Source organism: Cnephaeus nilssonii, assembly GCF_951640355.1.
Source record: "Cnephaeus nilssonii genome assembly, chromosome: 12".
NCBI lineage: Eukaryota > Metazoa > Chordata > Mammalia > Chiroptera > Vespertilionidae > Cnephaeus > Cnephaeus nilssonii.
This window is the reverse complement of record NC_137083.1, coordinates 52,647,798-52,670,774: the sequence shown is the minus strand read 5'-3', so window position 1 is coordinate 52,670,774 and position 22,977 is coordinate 52,647,798. Positions and strand designations below refer to the sequence as shown.

The following is a 22,977-nucleotide window of genomic DNA, read 5'->3' as shown; positions in this document are numbered from 1 at the left end:
AAAGTAACCACAAAGGATGGTCTGAAATTAAAAATTTAACTAAAAGCAGTTATGGTGGGTAGTCATGTCCTAGGCTGGTATTTTCCCTGATGAGGCCAATTTTTACCTTAACTGAGCCTTTTTTGCATCTATGATAACATATCCTTGAAATATCTGGGTAACTTGTAACTCCCCTTTTTCCAGACCCCTTGGGGCACAACCTAATGTACCTGGGTGCCAGGACAGATACCACAAATTCCTTCATTGTTATTGTTATCATGTTAATTGTTGACTGTTAACCATCCTGCACCCACCTAAGTATGTGTCTATCATTTTACTTTTTATCCAATCCCAGGGGTTTCCCCACTTTGCTCTCTCCTGCCTCTCTAGTCTGTCACCAGTGGATTTCATGTAACCCACCTACTCCCCTCCTTTAATTGCAATGTGTAAAACAAGTTGAAAGACTGCCATTCTCTGGAGCATTATCTTAATCCGTTGAGGTTCTGCTTCCTGGCAATTGTGGACAGTTTGGCTCAAATAAACTCACAAAAATTCTTTACAGGTTTGAATGTTTTTCTTTTAACACATCAAACTACAGCACATTTATTTGAAGTTGATAAATAAGGGAGAAATGAAACTTAGCAATGTAGTCTGAAATTAAAACTTTAAATAAAAGCAGTTTATATTGGGTAGTCATGTCCTAGGCCAGTATCTTCCCTGAGAAAGGTCAATTTTAACCTTAACTGAGCCTATTGTCTTTTTGTATCTAAGATAACATGCCTATGAAATGTCAGGGTAACTTGTAACTTCCCTTTTTCTGGACCCCTTAGGCAAAACCATATGCACCTGGGGGCCAGGACAGAGACCATACATTCCTTCATTGTTATTGTTATCATGTTAATTGTTGACTGTTAACTATCCTGTACCCACCTAAGTAAAAGAAGTATGTGTCTATCATTTTACTTTTTATCCAATCCCAGAGGTTCCCCACCCCCCCACACACACTTTGCTTTCTCCTGGCTCCCTAATCTGTCACCAATGGATTTCATGTAACCCACTTACATCTCCTTTGATTGTAATGTATAAAACAAGTTGAAAAACTGCCATTCTCTGGAGCATTATCCCAATATGTAGAGATTCTGCTTCTCAGCAATTGTCAACCGTTTGGTTCAAATAAACTCACTTTCCCAGAAAGTTGTTTATGTAAGCGAAATTTTATTCTTTATTGTCATAATAGACCATGGTTTATCAATTTTCAAAGAACCAATATTTGTCTTAGATAATTGTCTCTACTGTGATTTATTTTTTGTGTTATTGTTTTCCTCTCTTATCTTTATTATCTTCTTTATATTCTATTTGGATTTAATTTGCTAGGATTTTTTTTCTATCTTATTCACATGGATGCTTAGCATATTCATTTTCAACCTTTCTCCTTTTCTAATATGTGCTTTAAAGAAATGATGACTTTTGAGGAGAAGATGTGACCTGAGTTTTTAGAAACAAAATAGGAAGTACATAGCAGACTGATAGAATGTTATAAACAAAAACTTAGTGGTAAGAATGCATTTGAAGTGTTTTTATTATAGAACATTATTATTATTATTATTATTATTATTATTATTATTACTAGGGGCCCAGTGCACGAATTTGTGCACCTTGAAAGGAACTGTGGGCCGCAAGGCTGTGGTGGGCACAGGGGCCCAGGCCCATCCTCTGCTGCCCCCACCTGGCCTTTCCCGCTGCAGCCCCTGTCCCCTGTCTGCCAGCAGCCCTGCTCCTGTTGCTCCCATGCGCTGATGGCGCTGGCCCCGCTCACACCCGCTGAAGGCGTGGAGTGATTGGGGCCGGTGCCAGCAGCAGGTGCAAGTGGGGCCAGTGCAGTCAGCAGCTGCGAGCAGCAGCTGCTGCCCAGATCACCCCTCAGGAGCAGGGGGAGGTGCAGAAGCCCTCAGGGGCGATCAGGGCTGGCAGCTGCCACTTGCACCTGCTGATGGCGCCGAGCAATTGGGACCAGCTCTGGACACCAGCAGCAGGTGCAAGTGGTGGCTCCAGCGCCAGCTGTGGGTGTGAGCGGCGCTGGCGCTGGCAGTGGGTGCAAGCGGTGGCTCTGGTGCAGGCAGTGGGTGTGAGCGGGGCCATCGCCAGCAGTGGGTGCAAGAGGCGGCTGCCGGCCCCGATCTCCCCTCAGGAGCAGGGGGAGGTGGAGAAGCCCTGAGGGGTGATCAGGGCCAGCAGCTGCTGCTTGCACCCGCTGATGGCGCCGAGCGATCGGAGCTGACACCGGGCACCGGCAGTGGGTGTGAGTGGCGGCTCCAATGTCAGCAGTGGGTGTGCGTGGGGCCTGCACCAGCAGCAGGTGCAAGTGCCGGGTGGGACTGCGGCGCACGCGGGAGCCAAGAATTTTCAGTAACCACCAGAGGCTCGCCCCGATGACAGTGACCGGCACCCCACCTTGGTCTGGCACCCCCACTCACCTGCTCCACCATCCCGCCGTGGCCGATGCCCGCCATGTTCCATGCACGCCCCCTGTGGTCAGCGCACGTCATGACCGGTTGTTTGGTTGTTTGGTTGTTCCGGGTATTCCACTGTTCGGTCTATTTGCATATTAGCCTTTTATTATATAGGATTATTTTGTTAATCCACATGAGAATATTTTTTTTCCCATTGACTTTTAGAGAGAATGGAAAGAGAGTCAGAGAAAGAAAAACATTGATGTGAGAGAGACACATCGATTGGTTGCTTCCTGCATGTGCCTGGACAGGGGCCTGGGATTGAGCCTATAATTGAGGGACGTGCCCTTGACCAGAATCGAACCTGAGACCCTTCAGTCTGTGGGCCAACACTCTTAACCACTGAGAAAACTGGCTAGGGCTATTATAGAACATTTAAACATATATACAGGTAGAGAGAGTGATATAATGAACACCTAAGTACCTATCACCCTGTTCCAACTGATATCAACTCATGGCCCATCTTCCCTTCCTTCAGTATTATTTTGAAGCAAATCATGGACATCATCTGCAACTATTTCAGCAAACATGTCTCAAAGATTGGAACTCTTTTTTATTTGTTTAATATAAAACCAGCCCAATGGGGACCTTGTAATGAACTGCTAATAAGCAGTGACATTATCACAGTTCTTTGGCCTGATGACTCATAAATATCCAAATCTGGGTGACATGGTTTTCTTACTCGTAAATCCAAACTCAAATCTTGGAACCTACATCTCCAAGAGCACAAAAAGTCACACTTGTAAATACCAGAGAAAAAGAATCCAAAGATGTTGATGTCATAGGAAGGCATTTCCCCATTAGTGTCTAGGAATCTTATTTAGATCACCTGAGTAGGAGGCAGTGTTCCAGAAAACAGCCCAGCACAGCCAATGGGCCATTTAGAAGGGTTCTTGTTTAAGGGGCATGATACCTTGTAAAGTGACAGGCATGTACTCTTGCATTAACTTGACATTGACTATCCTTTTCCTCCTTTGCATTGACTCTCCTTATCTCACTCTGGCATTTGGTAGTTCACCTTTGTATAAGGTGACCAGATTTTAACATTGGTAAAGTGGGACACCATTGACCGGGAGGAGGGGGGCGTTCTTGATTAAAAATTTGGTCTATATGGAGCAACAAAAATTTTCATAGAACGCAAAAATAGTATTGTAATATATTTTTAAAAATTTCAACATAAGTACAATTTACAAATATAATAAATAAAAAATTATGTATAGTATTATTTTATTCTTTGGCATATTTCTCACTTGAGTGAATTTTTTTTAGTAGATTGCTGTCGTTGTTTAAAAGGTCATGAATTTGCCGTAACGTAAGTCGTAAGTGTCACTTTCAAGGCCGGCGCTAGACTTTTTGCCGCCACTATAAAATATAAATAATGCGAGTACTGTCTGCTAAATTCAAGAAAATTTATGTATTTATGAAATAAATAAATAAATTACTTACCTAAATTATCTGAATAGCTGGGATTGTAATGACATCACTTGTTTAACTAGCTTACTAGCATGCAGTACGATGTGTATCGTCTGAGAGACAGTTACAAAATGTTTTCGTCGTTGCCAATCCCAAAAAATGCCATTGTTCATTAAGTCCAAACAACGGTGGTCGAATTCTCACAACTGATCAACAATGCGAACTTTGATAAGCAGTTCTCGATAATCAGTTCTCAACAATTATTTGTTATTATTAAAGTTTAACATTATAAAATTAACAAAAATAATATAAAACTCATTTCCTGGCTAAATAGCCACATGGCCGCCGAAAACCGTATATTCCCTAACCATTCTCCCGCCGTTCCCTAGCTTGTAGTGCATTCTTTCCAAAAATCGGGACTTTTTTAAAACGCTGTGGGACAAATTGTTAAAAACGGGACGTCTGGTCACCTTACATTTGTATCCCATGATTGGTGTGGATTTTGAGATCCTGGGAGAGGCATGCTCTTTTCTGTTCCTGGGGGATCAGCTTAGTTTGGGAATCAGATAGAACTAGGTGTGAATTCTCCCTCCTACTGAAGAGACTTAGATACTCTTTTAGGTTTTTCCTCATCCATAAAACCAATTGGTAATGGCTACTTAGCAAGGTAATTGTGAGAATTAATATAATATGTGAACTACATGGTATTTGCTACTAGCTACTCCTTTCCATGTTAGGTCAAACCTGACCATCTAGGAGTTACTGGAACCATGACACCTGTGGTCTTGGTCAACAGAAATTCTATAAATTAAACTCTGTTTTGGATATTTATTACCACTAGATCAGACTCTCTGAGTTGTCTGCTCTTAAAATGTTTTTCATACGTCTTAGTTACTGAATTCGAAAGTTCTCTCAAAGTTTCTAGTTTCTCCACTGTTCCGCCCTGGGTGGTAGGAGTTCTTCAAAATGTTAGATATTCTTATTTAACTGAAATTCCTGCCTTTGAACTGTCTGCTGACAGCATTAGCATTCTTAGAACTCCACATTTATATTTCATTATATCCTCTCTAACCCATTTTGAGTTCTTAATTGAGCCATAATAATTTGGAGAGAATATATTATTTTTTTAAATAGCACCATGGGGAATCAGAATTACTAGAATGAGAGAAAAGGCTTTGAAAGAGCATTTGGAAACTCCAAAGGAAACACTCATTTGCTCCACAAATTAACCTGCAGTTAGCTTTCCCAGTGACTAGACTTATACTTAGTTGGGTCAACATCATATCTATTTAGTCTCCATGGCTTCATTTTTCTATCTTCACAGTGGTAGGTAATAGTGTCAGTGGTCAGTATCCTCTGGATGGATTCTGAATAAATATTCATTTGCTTTATTAATAATAATAGCATCCTAATACCTGTCATACAGTGTCAGGGAGAAGAGTATTGTGGTTAAACACAAGAGTTTTAGAGCCAGACAATGTGGGTTTGAAGCCCAGCTTTATAACTTACTACTGATGGGACTTTGGGAAAGTTACTTAACCTTTTAAACCTTTACTTTCTTCATCTGTAAAATGGCAATAATAATAGCATCTATTTCATAGGGCTGTTAGAGGATTAAGTGAAATAATTTTTGGTATTTAAGTACCCTATAAAAATCTTTTTATGATCATTCTTAAAAGTACTAATGATGATTAAATGATTGAAATAAATAGATATGAAAGCCCTAGCACAGTAGGTGCTTAACAAATGTGAAAAGGTAATTATTTTTCTCTTTCAGTACTTCCTTCAATATCAACTGAGCAACAAAGATGAAAAGCAAATGGCAAAGAGTTTAAGGGCCTGGATTCTGGAATCAGATTCTCAGGGTTCAAATCCTAAACCAAATGTTTACTAGCTGTGTAACCTTAGGTAAGTGATTTAACTTCTCTGTGCCTCAGTTTTCTCATCTATAAAGTTAGGATAATAGCCCAGCTGGCGTGGCTTACATCGATCTATGAATCAGGAGGTCACAGTTCTATTCCCCATCAGGGCATTTGCCTGGGTTGCGGGCTGGATCCCCAGTGTGGAGTGTGCAGGAGACAGCCAACCAATGATTCTCTATCATTATAGATGTTTCTATCTCTCTCTCTCCCTCTCCCTCTCTGAAATCAATAAGAATATATTTTAAAAATTTAATTAGGATAATAATAGAGCCTACCTCATAGAATTATTACAAGGATTAAATGGATTGATATTAGTAAAGTATTTAATAACAGCTTCAACACATAGTCAGGGTTATATACATATGATTAAATAAAATATATTTTATTTGTTAATTTTTTAAAACATGTTCTTTATTGATTTTAGAGTGGGGGGAAAGGAGAGGAATAGAGAGATAGAAACATCAATGAGAGAGAAACATCGATTGGCTGCCTCCTATATGACCCCTACCAGAAATTGATCCTGCACCCTGGGCACATGCCCCGACTGGGAATCAAACCGGTGACCTCTTGGTTTGTCGGTCTACGCTCAACCACTGAACAATGTTGGCTGAGCTACTTGTTAATTTTTAATCTCAAATTCCAGGTGCACAAGTCCTCATTATGTAAATATATGGGGGAAGGGAGCAGTGACTGACATATTGCAGTTGGATGAACTATGGATTAGTTATATTGAAACAGTTTGAAAACTCAGGGGAGACAAACATGAAAGCCAAGTATCTACAGTTATGATATTATTAATTATCCAATATTTATCACACATCAGCTTATGATTTAAATATTAGACATCAATTATCTTATTTAATTTTACACAATCCTTTAAAAATATTTCTTTTTATTTCTTTTTTCTTAGAGAAGAAGGGAGAGGCAGAGGCGGAGGTGGAGGGAGAGGGAGAGGGAGAGGGAGAGCGAGAGCGAGAGCGAGAGCGAGAGCGAGAGAGAGAGAGAGAGAGAGATCAATTCGAGAGTGAAACATGAATTGGCTGCTTCCTGCATGGGGATCAAGCCCACAACCTGGGCACGTGCTCTGACCGGGAATTGAAATGGCAACCTTTTGGTGCACAAGGATGATGCCCAAACAACCAAGCCACACTAGCCAGGGTTCCAGTGGTTCTCAACCTTTCTAATGCCACGACCCTTTAATACAGTTCCTCATGTTGTGGTGACCCCCAACCATAAAATTATTTTCGTTACTACTTTATAACTGTAATTTGGCTACTGTTAATGAATCGTAATGTAAATATCTGTGTTTTCCGATGATCTTAGGCTCTACAGCAGTGGTTCTCAACCTGTGGGTCGCTAGTGGCATTAGAAAGGATGAGAACCACTGGTTTATACAATCCTTTGATGCAGAAGTTATTTTATCCCTAGGTTAAAGATGAGAGAAATGAGGAACAGAAACTATGTAACTTGCCTAAGATCACAGAGTAGAGCCAAGTCAACTCCCAAGTCTGTCTGCACAACCTTTGCCTGTCTCTTTGTTTTTTTTAAAGATTTTTTAAATTTTATATTTTATTGATTTTTTACAGAGAGGAAGGGAGAGGGATAGAGAGCTAGAAACATGGATGAGAGAGAAACATCGACCAGCTGCCTCCTGCACACCCCCTACCAGGGATGTGCCCGCAACCAATGTACATGCCCTTGACCGGAATCGAACCTGGGACCTTTCAGTCCGCAGACTGACGCTCTATCCACTGAGCCAAACCGGTTTCGGCTTGCCTGTCTCTTTCATATCCCATGGCCTTCTTAGAGAGACAGGCAAATAGTGTTCTGCAGGTCTTGGGCTTAGGCAGGTGGTTTTTCATACTTCGAGTCATTGACCCCTTTGAGATACCAGTGGACTCTCAGAAAAAATGCACACACCAGGTTAAGTTTTCCTGGTCCAGGCAAAGGTGTTTAAAGGATAGTGTTGGTGTTCTACATGGCCTAATAATGCTAGTTCAAATATTCAAGTAACGTAAAATAAGCTTTCTCCCCTAAAATTTATTTTACTGTTTATCCTTTTAAAAAATGTTTTTATTAATTTCTGAGAGGAAGGGAGAGGGGGAGAGGGATAGAAACATCAATGATGAGAGAGAATCATTGATGGGCTGCCTCCTGCACACCCCCTGCTGGGGATCAAACCCACAACCCGGGCCTGTGCCCTAACTGGGAATCGAATCATGACCTCCTGGTTCATAGATCAATGTTCAACTACTGAGCCACACCGGCTCGGCCTTGACTGTTTATCCTAAGATGTGTTTGTAAAGCATGGAAACAAATATCATAAATGTAGGTACTCCTGGGTCTATATTACTAGTAATATAAGAACAAACACATTAATGAATAAATCTGGAAGCACTGCTCTAGCTGGTTTGGCTTAGTGGGTAGAGCATCAGCCTGTGGACTGAAGGGTCCCTGGTTCAATTCTGGTCAAGGGCATATGCCTGGGTTGCAGGCTCGATCCCCGTAGGGGGCATGCAGGAGGCAGCCAGTCAATGATTCTCTCTCATGATTGATGTTTCTATCTCTCTCTCTCCCTCTTCCTTTCTCTCTGAAATCAATAAAAATGTATTAAAAAAAATCTGGAAGCGCTAAAGGCTGGCTCAGTGAAAAATGCGGTGGTAAGTTCAGACACAGAATGTGGACTGACAGCAGGGGGTCTCTGACAATTACATTAACAGTTAAATTTCTGAACAGACAGCAGCAGTAGGTACTAAAGGAGTGTTAGTTTTGGGGCAGCCACAGACCAGCTATACTTTCCCACAGTTCCTGGAACACTTACCTTTGCCAGAGCCCTAGGACCTCCCCTTGCTTTCCAGGCAGGGAGAGTTCAATACTGAAACTACATTTGTTCAGGATCCAACCCTCTCTCATAGGCAGAAGTCCCCGGTTACGTTAGTTTTATCTTAAACATCCATTGGCAACACTTACTGTTTTGGTCGCTCATCATGTATTTGCTCTTCTTCTGGGTCAGAGCACCCTGAATTCCCCTTGGTGAACTATTTCTCCATGACACTCAACCCAGGGGGTTGTGGCTTGCGTGGGACGCCTTTCTTTCTCCACAGGTGGAACATATGACCAAGTCCTGACTAATTAGAAGTGGGCAGTGACCCAGATTGATTGAATCAGCGAGTCCAGGGACTCACACAGGAGGTATTAGAATAGGTGCTCTCTCCTCTGCTGGAACGCAGCCTGGGAGGCTGATTGCCCAGAGAGCTTCCAAGTGGAGAATTAGGACGAAGCTAAAACAGTGAGAGGCAGAGCCAACACCGGGAGAGAAACTGTATCCCGATAATATCATTTGGGTTCCTGGATCAAGGTAAGCCTGAAAAATCATCCTGAGGCTTTTCAACAACAGACCACAACCCTCTGCTGATGCCAATTTTAGTTGAGTTTCTATCCCTTGCAATGGAAAGAGTCTAAACTGACACTGAATCTAGCAGGTTATGGAATTTTGTGTCATCCATGGTAGCTTGTGCCACTGTTTTTTTTTTTAAAAAGTATTTATTTATCTTGGAAAAATCTATTTTTTTCTTCTTAAAAATACAGTAAAGAGACCTTCATCAACCCCTAATTATTAATTACCATAGCAGCATGCAATTCCCAAATTCAACATAGTGCATATGAGAGTACACCCTCCAAAGCAACAGGTGAAGGACAGAAGAAGCTGCCGCGGAATTTGGGTGCTGGGATCACACACCAGCTGCTTGGGGCACAGGATTCTGGAAATTAATGTTTTAGCAAAATGATCTATTATTACATGATGTGGACTTTAGGGTTATTAAAGAGTAAGCTAAATCTTGAATGATAAATCCCCAATGCCAGAGATTAACTACAGTGCCTCACTGTGTTAATTTATCCAATTGCAATATAGTTCCTTTTCCTTCCATTTTATCAAGTCATATTTTTCCTTTGAAAGTCTTCATGTCTAATATTTATGCTCCTGAGTGAATTCTGGGTCCAAATAACATTTGGTAACTACTAAAGCAAAATGGAAATATTGGAAATATTCCAACTCCTTGTTTATTTTAAAACTGACATTTAATCTTTCCATAAAGTCCATAGTTTATTGACCTTTACATTTTAGATTTTCTGAACTTACAGATACAGGAAAAGCAGAGACATTTAAATGAGTTTCACTTTAAGAGAAGCTGGTATTTAGGAAGGAAGATTTATGGAATGACTATTTGAGGAGTGATTATTTGTATTTAAAAATATTTTTCACTTTAAACAAAACTTCTTCTATGTTTCCTATTAATATTCACCCTAGTGAATAAGTTATTGACTTAATATATAAAAATTTACTTAGGATTTCAGAGCAGGAAGAATGCTTGAAGATAATCTCACATTTCTGGAAGCCAAGGAAAGACAAGTTAAATAATTTGCACAGTCAGTGGTTGCTCAGGTAGTGGTAGTTGGGAATTTGCCACCAGCAGACCCTCCTTCTTAAAAGAACTTCAGAAACCCTGCCCTTCCCCCTCCCCCCTAAAAAAGTTCTTTAGAGAAAAGGAAAAATTTATAGGTCAGAAACTCAGGTCTACATAAAGAAAGAAAAAGCACCAGAGAAAGAATTAATAAAGGTAAATTAAATCTTTTATTTTTCTTAATCTAACAGATAGCAGCTTGCTCAAAATAATAATAGAAACAGTGTATTTGGTGATTATAGTTTATGGATAAGTGAAATGGCAGCCATATTATAAGGAATGGAAGGGAGGGGTTGGGAATACTCTGTTATTACTTGCATTATCCATGCAGAGGTATAATGTTATTTGAAAGTGGACTTGGACTAGTTGTAAATGTATATAGTCAACTCTAGGGTAGCCACTAAAAAAAAAAGTAAAAAAAGTGTAATTGATATGCTAAGAGAGTGGAAAAAGTGGAATCTTATAAAATTCTCAGTTAAAATCACAAAAGGCAGAAAAAGAGTGGAAAACAGTAACAAATATAGTAAATATTAATTCAATTATATCAATAATCACTGTAAATATCTTTGGCTTACATACACCAATTAGAAAACAGAGATTGTCTGGGTGTATAATAAAACAAAATCCAACTATATGTTGTCTACAAGAAACCCACTTTGAATATAAACTGGATAGATTAAAAGTAAAGGGATGGAGCCTGGCCACTGTGGCTCAGTGGTTGAATATTGACCTATGAACCAGGAGGTCATGGTTCAGTTCCCAGTCAGGGCATATGCCCTGGTTGCAGGCTTGATCCCCCCAAGTGTGGGGGTATGTGAGACAACTGATCAATGATTCTCTCTCATCATTGATGTTTCAGTCTCTCTCCCTCTCCCTTCCTCTTTGAAATCAATAAAAATGTATTTAAAAAAAGTAAAGGGATGGAAAAATATATACCAGACTACTACCAATTTAAAAAAAAAAACTAGAATAGTGATATTCATTTCAGGCAAGGCAGACTTCAAAGCAAGGAACATTATCAGGGATAAAAAGAGGCATTGCATAATGATAAAGGGGTCAGTCAATTCTCTAAGGAGACATAACAATATTTAATATGTATTTACCCCAAAACAGAACATCAAAATATGTGAAGCAAAAATCATAGAGCTGAAAGGAGAAACAAATGAATCCAATATTATAGTCAGAGACTTCCACACCCCTCTATTAGTAATGGGCAGAAAATCAGTAAGTAGAACAGTACCATCAATAAATTGGATATAATTGACATTTAAAGACTATTTAATCTAACCATGGCAGATTACACTTTTCCCCCCTCAAACTTACATTGAACATTCACTAAGGCCACATTCTGGGCCACAGAACACACCTTAACAAATTAAGAGAACAGATGTCATATAATGATGCTCTCAGTCCATAATGGAATTAAGCTAGAAATCAAGAACACACAGGTAGCTAGAAAATCCTGAAATGCTTTGAGGTTAAACAATACATTTCCCAGTTACCCATTAGTCAAAGAAGAAGTCTTAAGAGAAATTAAAACATACTTTGAACTAAATGAAACTAACAATACCACTTTTCAAAAAAAGTAACGCCTAGAGGGAAATTTACAGCATTATATGCATACATTATAAAAGAAAAACATCTAAATCAATAATCTAAACTTACATCTTAGGAAACTTGAAAAAAACTAAATCTAACATAATAGAAAAGAAATAATAAAAATTAGAGCAGAAATCAAAGAAATTGAAAACAGAAAACAGATGGTTCTTTGAAAAGATCAATAAAATGGATAGACCTATAGCCAGGCTAAATTAAGAAAAACAAAGACAGAAGACAAAAAATAGCTAATATGAGCCCTGGCTGGTGTTGTTCAGTGGTTGGAGCGTCATCCTATGCATCTAGGAGTCGTGAGCTCCATCCCTGGTCCGGGCGCATGTGTGAGGCAACCGAGGGATGTTTCTTTCTTGCACTGATGTTTCTCTCTCCCTCACCCTTCCTCTCTCTCTAGAGTCAAGGGAAAATATATCCTCAAACGAGGCTTAAAAATTATTAATATCAGAAATGAAAGAGAGGCCATCAATACTGATCTCATAGATATTAAAAGGAGAATAAAAGAATATTATGAACAATTTTATGTCCATAAATTTTAGAATCTAGATGAAATGGGCCAATTCCCTGAAAGACATAAGCTAGCAAAACTCACACAAGAAGAGATAATCTAATTTTGTCTATATCTATTAAAGAAATTGGATCATTAATTAATAATCTCTCAAACAGAAAGCAACAGATGGGTTCATTGGCGAATTCTACCAAACATTTAAGGAAGAGTTTATACCCATTCTCTACAATCTCTTTCGGAAGATAGGAGCAGAGGGAGCACTTCCTGACTCATTTTATGCGACCAGAATTACCCTAATACCAAGACCAGACAACAACTTAAAAGAAAGGAAAACTACTGGCCAATATTTCTCATAAACATTGATGCAAAAGTCCTCAACAAAATAATAGCAAACCAAATCTGACAATGAATAAAATGAATTTACACCATGGTCAAGTGAGATTTATTGTTGGTATGCATGACCAGTTCAGCATTCAAAATCAGTTAATGAAATCCTTCACATCAACAGGCTAAAGAAGAAAAATCATAGGCCCTCACCAATAAATGCAGAGGAAGCATTTGACAAAATAGCACATTGAGAATGATTTTTGTTTGTATCTCTTTGTAAATATCTGTTTTTGTAAATCTATCTGTCCTCCCCCTCCCTTCCCCAACAAAGTCTATGCAACAAAATGCTGACAGGTTAGAGTTTTATTTTGTTCTTATTGCTTCTCTGAATTTTCTAAGTTTTCTGTAAAATTTTCTGGAAAAAAGCACTAACCATGATTTTAAAAAAACTTTTATTGATTTGACAAGGGTCCACTAACAGAAACACTTGTTAAAAGATCACCACTAAAGGGAATAGGGCCACAAATCTTCTGGTGCCTGTGGATGGGAATGACACTGGGAACTGGAAAGAGCTTCCCCTGGTAGTGTTCTAAATCCAGAAATTTACAGCATCATATGCATACATTATACAAGAAAAAATCTAAAATCAATAAACTTACATCTTAGGAAACTTGAAAAAAACCTAAATCTAACATAACAGAAAGAAATAATAAAAAATAGAGCAGAAATCAAAGAAATTGAAAACAGGAAATTAATAAAATCAAAAGATGGTTCTTTGAAAAGTTCAATAAAATTGATAGACCAGGGGGCCTGGCTTGGTATTTCCCAGCTGACTCATCTGTATGGACAAAATACAGAAAACAGAGCAACACAGAAACCTGTCTCCATTGCTTTCCATAGTGTCATTTTGTATAAACCCTGGCAATTGCTGCAATGGGTGGAGAGAGAACAGTTTCTTTTTGAGATGGTTCTCTATCAGCCTAAGCAAGTGAACTCAAAGAAGTCAGTTACACACACACAAACACACACACCCCTCACTACAATGCTGAAGGCTTAGAGTTTATTTGTTTATAGTATTGATTCTGATCAATCTAATTTTTTTTTTTTAGATTTAAAAACAGGGTTATATGGTTTTGTTGAAGCCTAAGTCAACTTCATTTTTCTTGAACTGTCAGCCCCCTGTGTGGTCTGGGAAGAAGTATTTTTCCAATTTGTGTTCTAAATTGACTATGTTGAATTTTAATAGCCTCATTATCATATTCTATACACAGTCACTGCATCTCATCTCTGATTATTTCCTTTTGAATAAATCCTCTTGAATAACCATCCAGGGCCTGGTTGACCATCATGAATGTTATAGCAACTTCTGACCCTTAAGATCACTTTTCCTTTTACTGTAGCAGACTCAGTGCAAAGAGTGGCATTTGGAAACAGCTGGAATCAGCTATGTCTAGATTGAAATCCTTGCCCCACTATTTACCAGCTGGATGAACTTGAGCAAGTCATTCCCTGAGGGGCTCCCTTCATCTGATAAATGTGGACAATCAGTTAATAGAATTGTGACAATTAAATAAAAAATCCTCTGCACAACACCTGGCACAAAGTAAGCCACCACCAAGTGGGTATTGGATGCTCGTAGTGATTCTTCTGACCTGCCTTTCTTTGCAATTATCTGAGTCTATTCTAGAGGTTCTGGTTTTCCTTATAGGACTAGTTTTCCTTATAGGACTATCCTCGTGTGCATCCAGACTCTTGCTTTCAGCCCACAGTGCTTGCTTCCTTTCTGGCTGTTTATCTTCCTCATTCTGTAGGTGTTTTGGATCCCATTATCTTGCTCCTTGATTCTGTTCCTGTGTTTCTGGTTCTGGGTGGTGAATGCTGGCGCTTGCTCAGGTTAGAGCTCCACCCCTATCAGGTCCCCCAATAGTGAACATCCTAACCTTGGCAAAATCATTTAAAGTCCTATACACACTGCTGCTTCTTTATAGCATGTGCTTGTCAGACCAGAACATAATGGTCCAGCTGCACAAATGTCATAAAAGAATGGAAATTTAAAGCAATGAGCAAGAGACCCTGGAAAAACCATGATATTTTTTCTCTTGAAAAGAATCTTCACTGTCAAAAAGAGTAAGGCAAAATATACAATTCAGACCTAGTTGGTTTGGCTCAGTGGATTGAGCATTGGCCTGCAGACTTAAGGGTCCTGGGTTTCATTCCAGTCAAGGGTATGTACCTCAGTTGCAGGCTTGATCTCTGGCCCTGGTCAGGGTGTGCGGAAGGCAACCAGTCTCTCTCACATTGATGTTTCTCTCTTTGTCTCTGCCCTTCCTTTCCACTCTCTCTAAAAATCAGTGGAAAAATACCCTCGGGTGAGAATTAACAATAACAACAAAAACAACAACAATTCAGAGCACTTAGAAGCAGAATTATCTCTATGCAGAGTACTTTTTAAAAAAAATTGATTTCAGAGAAGAAGGGAGAGGTAGAGAGAGATAGAAACATTAGTGATGAGAGAGAGTCATTGATCCTCTGCCTCCTGCATGTGCCGCACTGGGGATCGAGCCCACAACCCCGGGCACGTGCCCCAACCAGGAATCAACAGTGACCTCCTGGTTCATAGGTAGACGTTCAACCAGTGAACCACACCAGCTGGCCTATGCAGAGTGCTTTTAATTTTGGATGTCAGTGACTCTTACAGATTTTGTGCTTTGGAATGAATTTGTTCAGTTGTGATCTAGAGAAGCCTGGCTACATGGAGAATTAATCACACATGTAATAGCTTGGTTATGAATACCTTTACTATATTAATATGGCTGTTGTTCTTAGGCAATTAAGTAATCCATGCTCATTATATAAAATCTAGAAAACACAAAAACCTTTAAAGAGAAATCTGGAAATAAGCCTAACATTTTAGTGTATTTCCTTGTCATTTGTTTTCTTTATAAAATTTGGATCATATTTCATCTACAGTTTTATATCCTCCCCTTGCACTTAACCAGTATCTCTTGAGTGGTTTTCTACGTTCTTAAATACTCCTCCAAAACATTATTTTTAATGGCTGCTTATCACCATTGATTGAATGACTGTATTATAATTTATTCATATAAACCTTGTTGGACATTTGTGAATCCTATTACAAATAATACTTCAATGTAAATATTTGAACCTTCATTTTTTGAGTGCTTAATCCAGTTATATCTTTAAAATAGATTTATTTTGAGCATTTAACATTTCCAAGGTCCTCTGGTTGCTTGGGGAGTACTGGCTGCTATTCATGCCACACCATTGAGGCCAGCTGCAGTGGGGCTGAATGACCAAAGATGTTTTTGGGGCAGGATTCTCTCTCTCTGGCAGGAAAGTTTTTATTAAAGGCACATCGCCAGCTTGTTAGGAGTGCATTGCTTTCAGTGCCTATGTCAGATCTCGCAGGCTATGGCACGTGATCACCGTGTATGCGATGGCCTAGGCAGTACATTCAAATCTTGTATAGGCCTTTACTGGCAAGTAACTTCTTCCACCGAGTAGGGTGATTGCTAGTGAGGCCAGTATCTACAGGAAATGGTGGAGGCATGGAAATTCTCCCACCACAGGTTCTCCTTAGTAAGGCTGGCCCCTCACTGCCAAGCTGGAGTCAGGTTGGCTGGGATAGCCCTGGACATGCTGTGGCTGGTGTGTTTGTGGTGTGTTTATGTGTGTATGTGTGAGGGGTTGGGAAATATGGTCTTTAGTCATTGAAATTCTCTGGTACCCTCTAAGGATTATACACATTTTCTCTTTTACAAGGTGAATCCTTTTTGCATCAGTTTGCTTAGGCTGCTGTAACAGAATACCATAGACGGGGTGGCTTAAACAACATAAATTTATTTCCTCATAGTTCTGGAGGCTGAAAGTACCAGATCAAGGTGTTGTCAATTGGATTTCCTGGTGAAGACTCTTTCTGGTTTATAGATGGCCGTCTTCTATGTCCTCAGATGACTTTCCTTTCCTTTGTGTTGGAGGGGAGGAAGAAAGATAGATAGACAAATAGATGTTGATCTCTTCTTCTTCTTATAAGGCCTTATTTAAACTTAGCTACCTCCTAAAGACCCTATCTCTAAATACAGTTACATTGAGGGTTGAGGGGGTGGGGTACACAAGCATTCAGTCCATGGCAACCTTCCACCCTATTCTACTTTTTCCCTACAGCATTTATCACCTTTTATAATACTAGATGATTTGTTTATTAAGTTGGTTATTGTCTCTTACTACTAGAATATAAACTCCATAAGGTCAGGGATCTTCCTTTGTTTTTCACTGATGTCTCTTCAAGAACCTGGAAGAATGCTTGAACATGGAAGGAGGTCAGCAACCATAGCTCTTAAGGTGAGAAAAAAAAGAGAGAGAGAACGAATTGCTGACAAAACACAGAACATCCAGGACATTACCTACAAAGGGGAATTAGGGCTTATCTTAACTGAATCTATCTTGTCCAGCAATGTGGATCACTTCTCTTGATAAGGCATGATGTGGTGGAGACACTCCCTTTGAGTTGCTATGGAAACTATGGTGTCTTAGTCTACTCGGACTGCTATAATAAAATACCATAGACTGGATGGCTTAAACAACAGAAATTTATTTTCTCATAGTTCTGGAGGCTGAAAGTCAAGATCAGAGTGCCAGCCAGCATGGTTGGGTTCTGGTGAGGATTCTCTTCCTGGCTTGCAGACAGCTACCTCCTCTCTGTGTCGGAGAGTACTCGCCAGCCCGCCAGAGCGAGGGCTCTGGTCTAATTGCATCTTGGGGGGCCTCCCATTATGACCTCATCTAAGCCTAATTACCTCCCAAAGGCCCCATCTCCAAGTATCATTACACTGGGGGTTAGGGTTTCAACATACGGATATTGGGGTGACACAGATATTCAGTGCTTAGAAGATAATATAGTAGGTAATCAAACACTCACTGGATCCAGACTCATGAGATGTCAGGTCAGGGAATAGAATAGGAGACCATCCAGATAGATAGTGATTCCTCAGACCAGGAGGTCAATGCCTAGGAAACATGAGGGTATTGCACTAGTCAAGTGGCATCACAGTGTGCCAGTATTTGTCAAAGCTTGCTTGGGAAGATGCTGTTTCTAGATCTTAAGAGGTCTAATTTCATACAAATTATGTGCTCCTTCAGTTTTTGGCAAATGATTAGACTAGCTTCCTTATTCTTTTTATTTATAAAAAATTCTGGGGCTTCCGGGGAGGAAATGCAGGGTCTGAGAAGTGGATATCACACTGTTTAAAATATTGCTGCTTTAAAAAACATTTTAATACTGATGCAAGAGAGATTATTGAAAAAAATATCTTGACTATTCCCACCAGTAGATATTTTTCAGATGAGCTTTAGAAGTTCCAGTAAAACCTATTGAGATTTTGATTGGAAGTATGTTAAATCTATACATGATTTTGTAAAACATTGACTTTTTTTTACAGTGTTGTGTTTCATTCAGAAACAAGGTAGGTTTCTATATTTTTTTAGGTTATTTATGTCTCTTGATAAAATTTTGTAGTTTTCTTTATATAAAGCCTTCACTTTCTTTGTAACTGTTATTCTTAAGTATATATATTTTTTGTTATTGTGAATGGGATAGTTTTCCAGTATATTTTAAAATAGTTAGGTGCTATCATATTGGAATATGTTGATTCCTGTGCATTTTAAAAAATATTAGGCCATCTTATTGAACTCTCTTATTAACATTAATAGTTATTAGTTTATTTTTTTGAGTTTTTAGTCATACTATTCACATATAGTAATAGTTTTTGCATTCTCCTTTCCAATTATTGTAACTCTTATTTCTGTTGCCTGCCCTATTCTTGATCCAAATATTAAATAGTGATGATAGAGCTACTTGTTTTGATCCTGATTTTATGGCAATATTTCTAGAGCTCCACTGTGTGTCAGTCCATTCTAGCCTGTTTGCTCTCAGATTTGTTCCTTGATTTTCCTTGCTCTGTTCTACTGTAAGGGGCTGGCATTTGCAGTATGAGTATCCCAAGTCTCCCATGTCAGTGGGTGTCCATCTGGGTTCAGCCAATGGGAGGTCCTGGCAAGAGGTTGCTGAGCAGAAGAAAAGGAGAAGCCAGGGTATTTCTCCCCTATTTTCAGCCACTGGTAGCAACTCCAGCAGTAGCTGCCTCCATTTCATGGCTCTGGTTCTGGCCAGAAGGTATCTTTTGCTGGTCCCAGGAATACCCTTTCCTCTTTTTGCTCCTCCAGTTTAGATGCCTAGCATGAAGGTCTCGGCCATGTTTAGAGGCCCTGCATTTATTTATTACCCACCCCCCCTCAGACACACACACACACACACACACACACACACACACACACACACATACACACACACACACACACAGTGGCTGTATTGAAGAACTCATGCTTGTCTCTAATGTCTTGGGATTCTGCATTAGTGCCAGCACAGCATCGTTTGTCATCTGCTCTTCTAATTAACACGGTATATACCTCTTCTCCTGTGTTCTCAAAACACAAGGCAACTGCATCTGAATGCCTTTAAGTTTTGCAGATGTTGGGGATAGGTACTACTTTGGAGTGCTGAGAGGATTTGAGGGTGGAAGCACTTTGATAAAAGAAAAGGTGACATGATTAACCTGTCAAATCCTGCCTCTATGCATGGTAGATTTTTTAATAAGGAAGTATTTTCCTGCAATGATGAGCATCCATTTTCTTGTTTCTCTTTGTGTTACAATTCATGGTTCTGGAGTTACACATGAATTAGGGTGGTAATTACACCCAGGAACCAGGAACTGAGAATGTCTTGCAGTGTTATACTCTTGCAATTGACATTGCTCTTAAACTATATGTCTAGACCTAACCTGAATTTTGGCCTAAAATCCAGAAGCATTCTTTATGACATGTATGAAATGTAGTTTGAATTTGTTACGAGAGATGTGGCCTCCACTGAGCCCAATAGTCACGATGTTTTTTGGATAAATTAAAAAATTATGATAGGTCTTGAGTCTATCCATAGATGAAACACATTAAATTTGACCTTATAGCCACTTAAGACATATGCTGTTAAAGCCATTACATTTAATTTTGAAAGCTGATGAGATATACTAGAATAGCCAGATGAAACAACAGAAGATCCTAAAAGACAGCAAAATGTGGTCTTTGGTAGAAAATAAAATTAATTTTGAATTTCAGCTATCTATAATTTTTTTAATATAAACTATAGACAAAAGCAAATCTAGGTTTGGTAATTTCTCACTTAAAAGGACTAATAATATTTTTAAAATAAAAAAATTGGTTTTCTAAATAGAAATAAACTGCATGTGAAATCAAAAGTGATATTCTAGTAAAATATAAGGAAATTAGAACAGGGAAATGCAAATGTCTTTGTGACTTTAAAGAAGATTTATGTGAAAATAATCCCAAAGTAATGTCTGTAGTAATTATTTTCCAATCATTATAGATTAAGATAAGGTCTTGATTGTAGAGAGATTTGGACAAATTAAGTAATATAGCAAAATTTTTGGTTTTCTTCATTCTAGCATTGGAATATTTGAAAGAACTTTTTAATAAATATTGTATAGATTGAAATATTATTATTTTTATTGTTCAGATTATTACAATTGTTCCTCTTTTTTCCCCCATAGCTCCTCTCCACCCGGTTCCCACCTCTGCCCTTACCCCCTTACCCCCCCCCCCCCACTGTCCTCATCCATAGGTGTACGATTTTTGTCCAGTCTCTTCCTGCACCCCGCACACCCCTTTCCCCCCGTGAATTGTCAGTCCACTCCCTTTCTATGCCCCTGATTCTATTATATTCACCAGTTTATTCTGTTCATCAGATTTTTTATTCACTTGATTTTTAGATTCACTTGTTGATAATATGTATTTGTTGTTCATAATTTTTATCTTTACCTTTTTCTTCTTCCTCTTCTTAAAGAATACCTTTCAGCATTTCATATAATACTGGTTTGGCAGTGATGAACTCCTTTAGCTTTTTCTTATCTGTGAAGCTCTTTATCTGACCTTCAATTCTGAATGATAGCTTTGCTGGGTAGAGTAATCTTGGTTGTAGGTTCTTGCTGTTCATCACTTTGAATATTTCTTGCCACTCCTGTCTGGCCTGCATAGTTTCTGTTGAGAAATCAGCTGACAATCCTATGGGTGCTCCCTTGTAGGTAACTGTTTTTCTCTTGCTGCTTTTAATATTCTCTCTTTGTCTTTTGCTCTTGGCATTTTAATTATGATGTGTCTTGGTGTGGTCCTCTTTGGATTTCTTTTGTTTGGGGTTCTCTGCACTTCCTGGACTGGTAAGTCTATTTCTTTCACTAGGTGGGGGAAGTTTTCTGTCATTATTTTTTCTAATAGGTTTTTATTTATTTTTTATTTTTTATTTTTTTTTATTGATTTCAGAGAGAGGAAGGGAGACAGAGAGAGAGAGAGAGAGAGAGAGAGAGATCCATGATGATGAGAGAGAATCATGGACCGGCTGCCTCCTGCACACCCCCCACTGGGGATGTGCCCGCAACCAAGGTACATGCCCTTGACCGGGAATCGAACCCGGGACCCTTCGGTCCGCAGGCCGACGCTCTACCCACTGAGCAACACTGGTCAGGGCGTATTTTTTCTAATAGGTTTTTAGTATCTTGCTCTTTCTCTTCTTCTGGTACCCCCATAATTCAGATGTTGGTATGCTTAAAGTTGTCCCAGAGGCTTCTTACACAATCTTCATATTTTTGGATTCTTTTTCCTTTTTGCTTTTCCAGTTGGGTGTTTTTTGCTTCTTCCTATTTCAAATCTTTGACTTGATTCTTGCGATCCTCTAGTCTGCTGTTGGATCTCTGTATATTTATTTCAGTCTGTGTATGCTTAATTTCTAGCTGGTCCTTTTTCATATTCTCAAGGGTCTCACTAAATTTATCGACGGTTTCTAGAAAATTCTTGAAAAACCTTATAACCGTGGTTTTGAACTCTATATCCAGTAGTTTGCTTTCATCCATTTCTTTCATATGTGACCTGTTTCTTTGTCTCCGCATTTTGGCTGCTTCTCTGAGTTGATAGAGTGGCTTTGTGTGCTAGGTGTCCTATAGGGCCCAGTGGCTCAGCATCACCAATTACCTCAGGTGGACACTCTTGGTGCACCCCTTTGTGGGTTGTGTGCACAGTCTTGTTGTAGTTAAGCCTTGATTGTTGTTGGTATCCCTGGGAGGAATTGACCTCCAGGCCAATTGGCTGTGAGGATCAGCTGTGTCTACAATGTGAGAAATTCTGTGCTGGAGACACCCTTATGAGGCAAGACTTGCTTCAGTGAGGCTTTGGTGCTCACTGAGTCTGTCCCCTGAGTGTGTCCCTTATGGATCTGAGGAGTTGTAATCTGGATGGTCCTACTCTGACCCCTGGGTACACTGGCTCTTGGATTTCCAAGGAGGTGCTAATTTAGCCTCTGCCTGAGGCCACCCAGCAGGAGCTACGGAGAGATCTGCAGATTCCTCTTCTTTGTTTGGGGTTTGGAGTTGCCCAGATGAGGCCCAGCTGTGAAGCAATGCAAGCTGCTTCAAGGCCTTGGGCCTTCTTTTGGATGTTCTGGGTCTCACTGACTCATCTGCAGTTTGATAGGTAAGTTTAGATTTCAAAGGGCCAGGTCATTCATATGCAAAAGCCTCTGCGCACAGCTGGGGTGGGGCAGAGTCTCAGGGCGGAGCAAACAGCAATGGCTTTCAGTCAGCCCTGCTCTAAGAGGCTGGCGGATCTCAGTGTCCCTTGGTAATTGCTGCAACCACCTGTGGGAGAAAGCCACCCTCGAGTTCCGCCCGCTGCCAAACAGTCCAGTTTCTCCCCGTATGAGTCTGGGTCCCCAGAGTCTCCCCTGGAACTAGAGTTCAGAGCAGTTGAGAGCTTTTGTCTCCCTCCCACTTGAAAAAGACAGCCGCGTACTCAGTTGCCAGCCCTCTCCACGCGTGAGCCTCTGTACCTCTGCACTTTACTTCTGCAGCTCCTCTGAGTCTCAGTGTGCTTTTCTCTTTCCTTCTAGTTGTGGAATTTCCACTCATCCAGCCTTCCTGTGGTTCTGGATGATGTCCGTTTTGTCGTTTAGTTATAGTGTTGAAGTTGTTGTGCGAGGCAGCAGTTCAGGTGTTTACCTATGACGCCATCTTGGTTTCTCCTCTGAAATATTATTTTAAGAGATAGTAAAATTATGATATATACAATAATTATTTATATGATAAAGTAATATAGTATTTTTTGCATTA

General features: G+C 39.6%; 1 protein-coding gene across 1 annotated transcript in view; it reads left to right on the top strand.

The window, feature by feature from the left end:
- Positions 1–5,719: 5,719 nt before the first annotated feature.
- The window catches only part of TMEM178B (transmembrane protein 178B), a gene marked incomplete at its 3' end in the record, with an annotated part of 362,039 nt that continues 344,781 nt past the window's right edge, over positions 5,720–22,977 (top strand). The window contains exon 1 of the mRNA XM_079786548.1: positions 5,720–5,810. The remainder of the gene's footprint in view (positions 5,811–22,977) is intronic.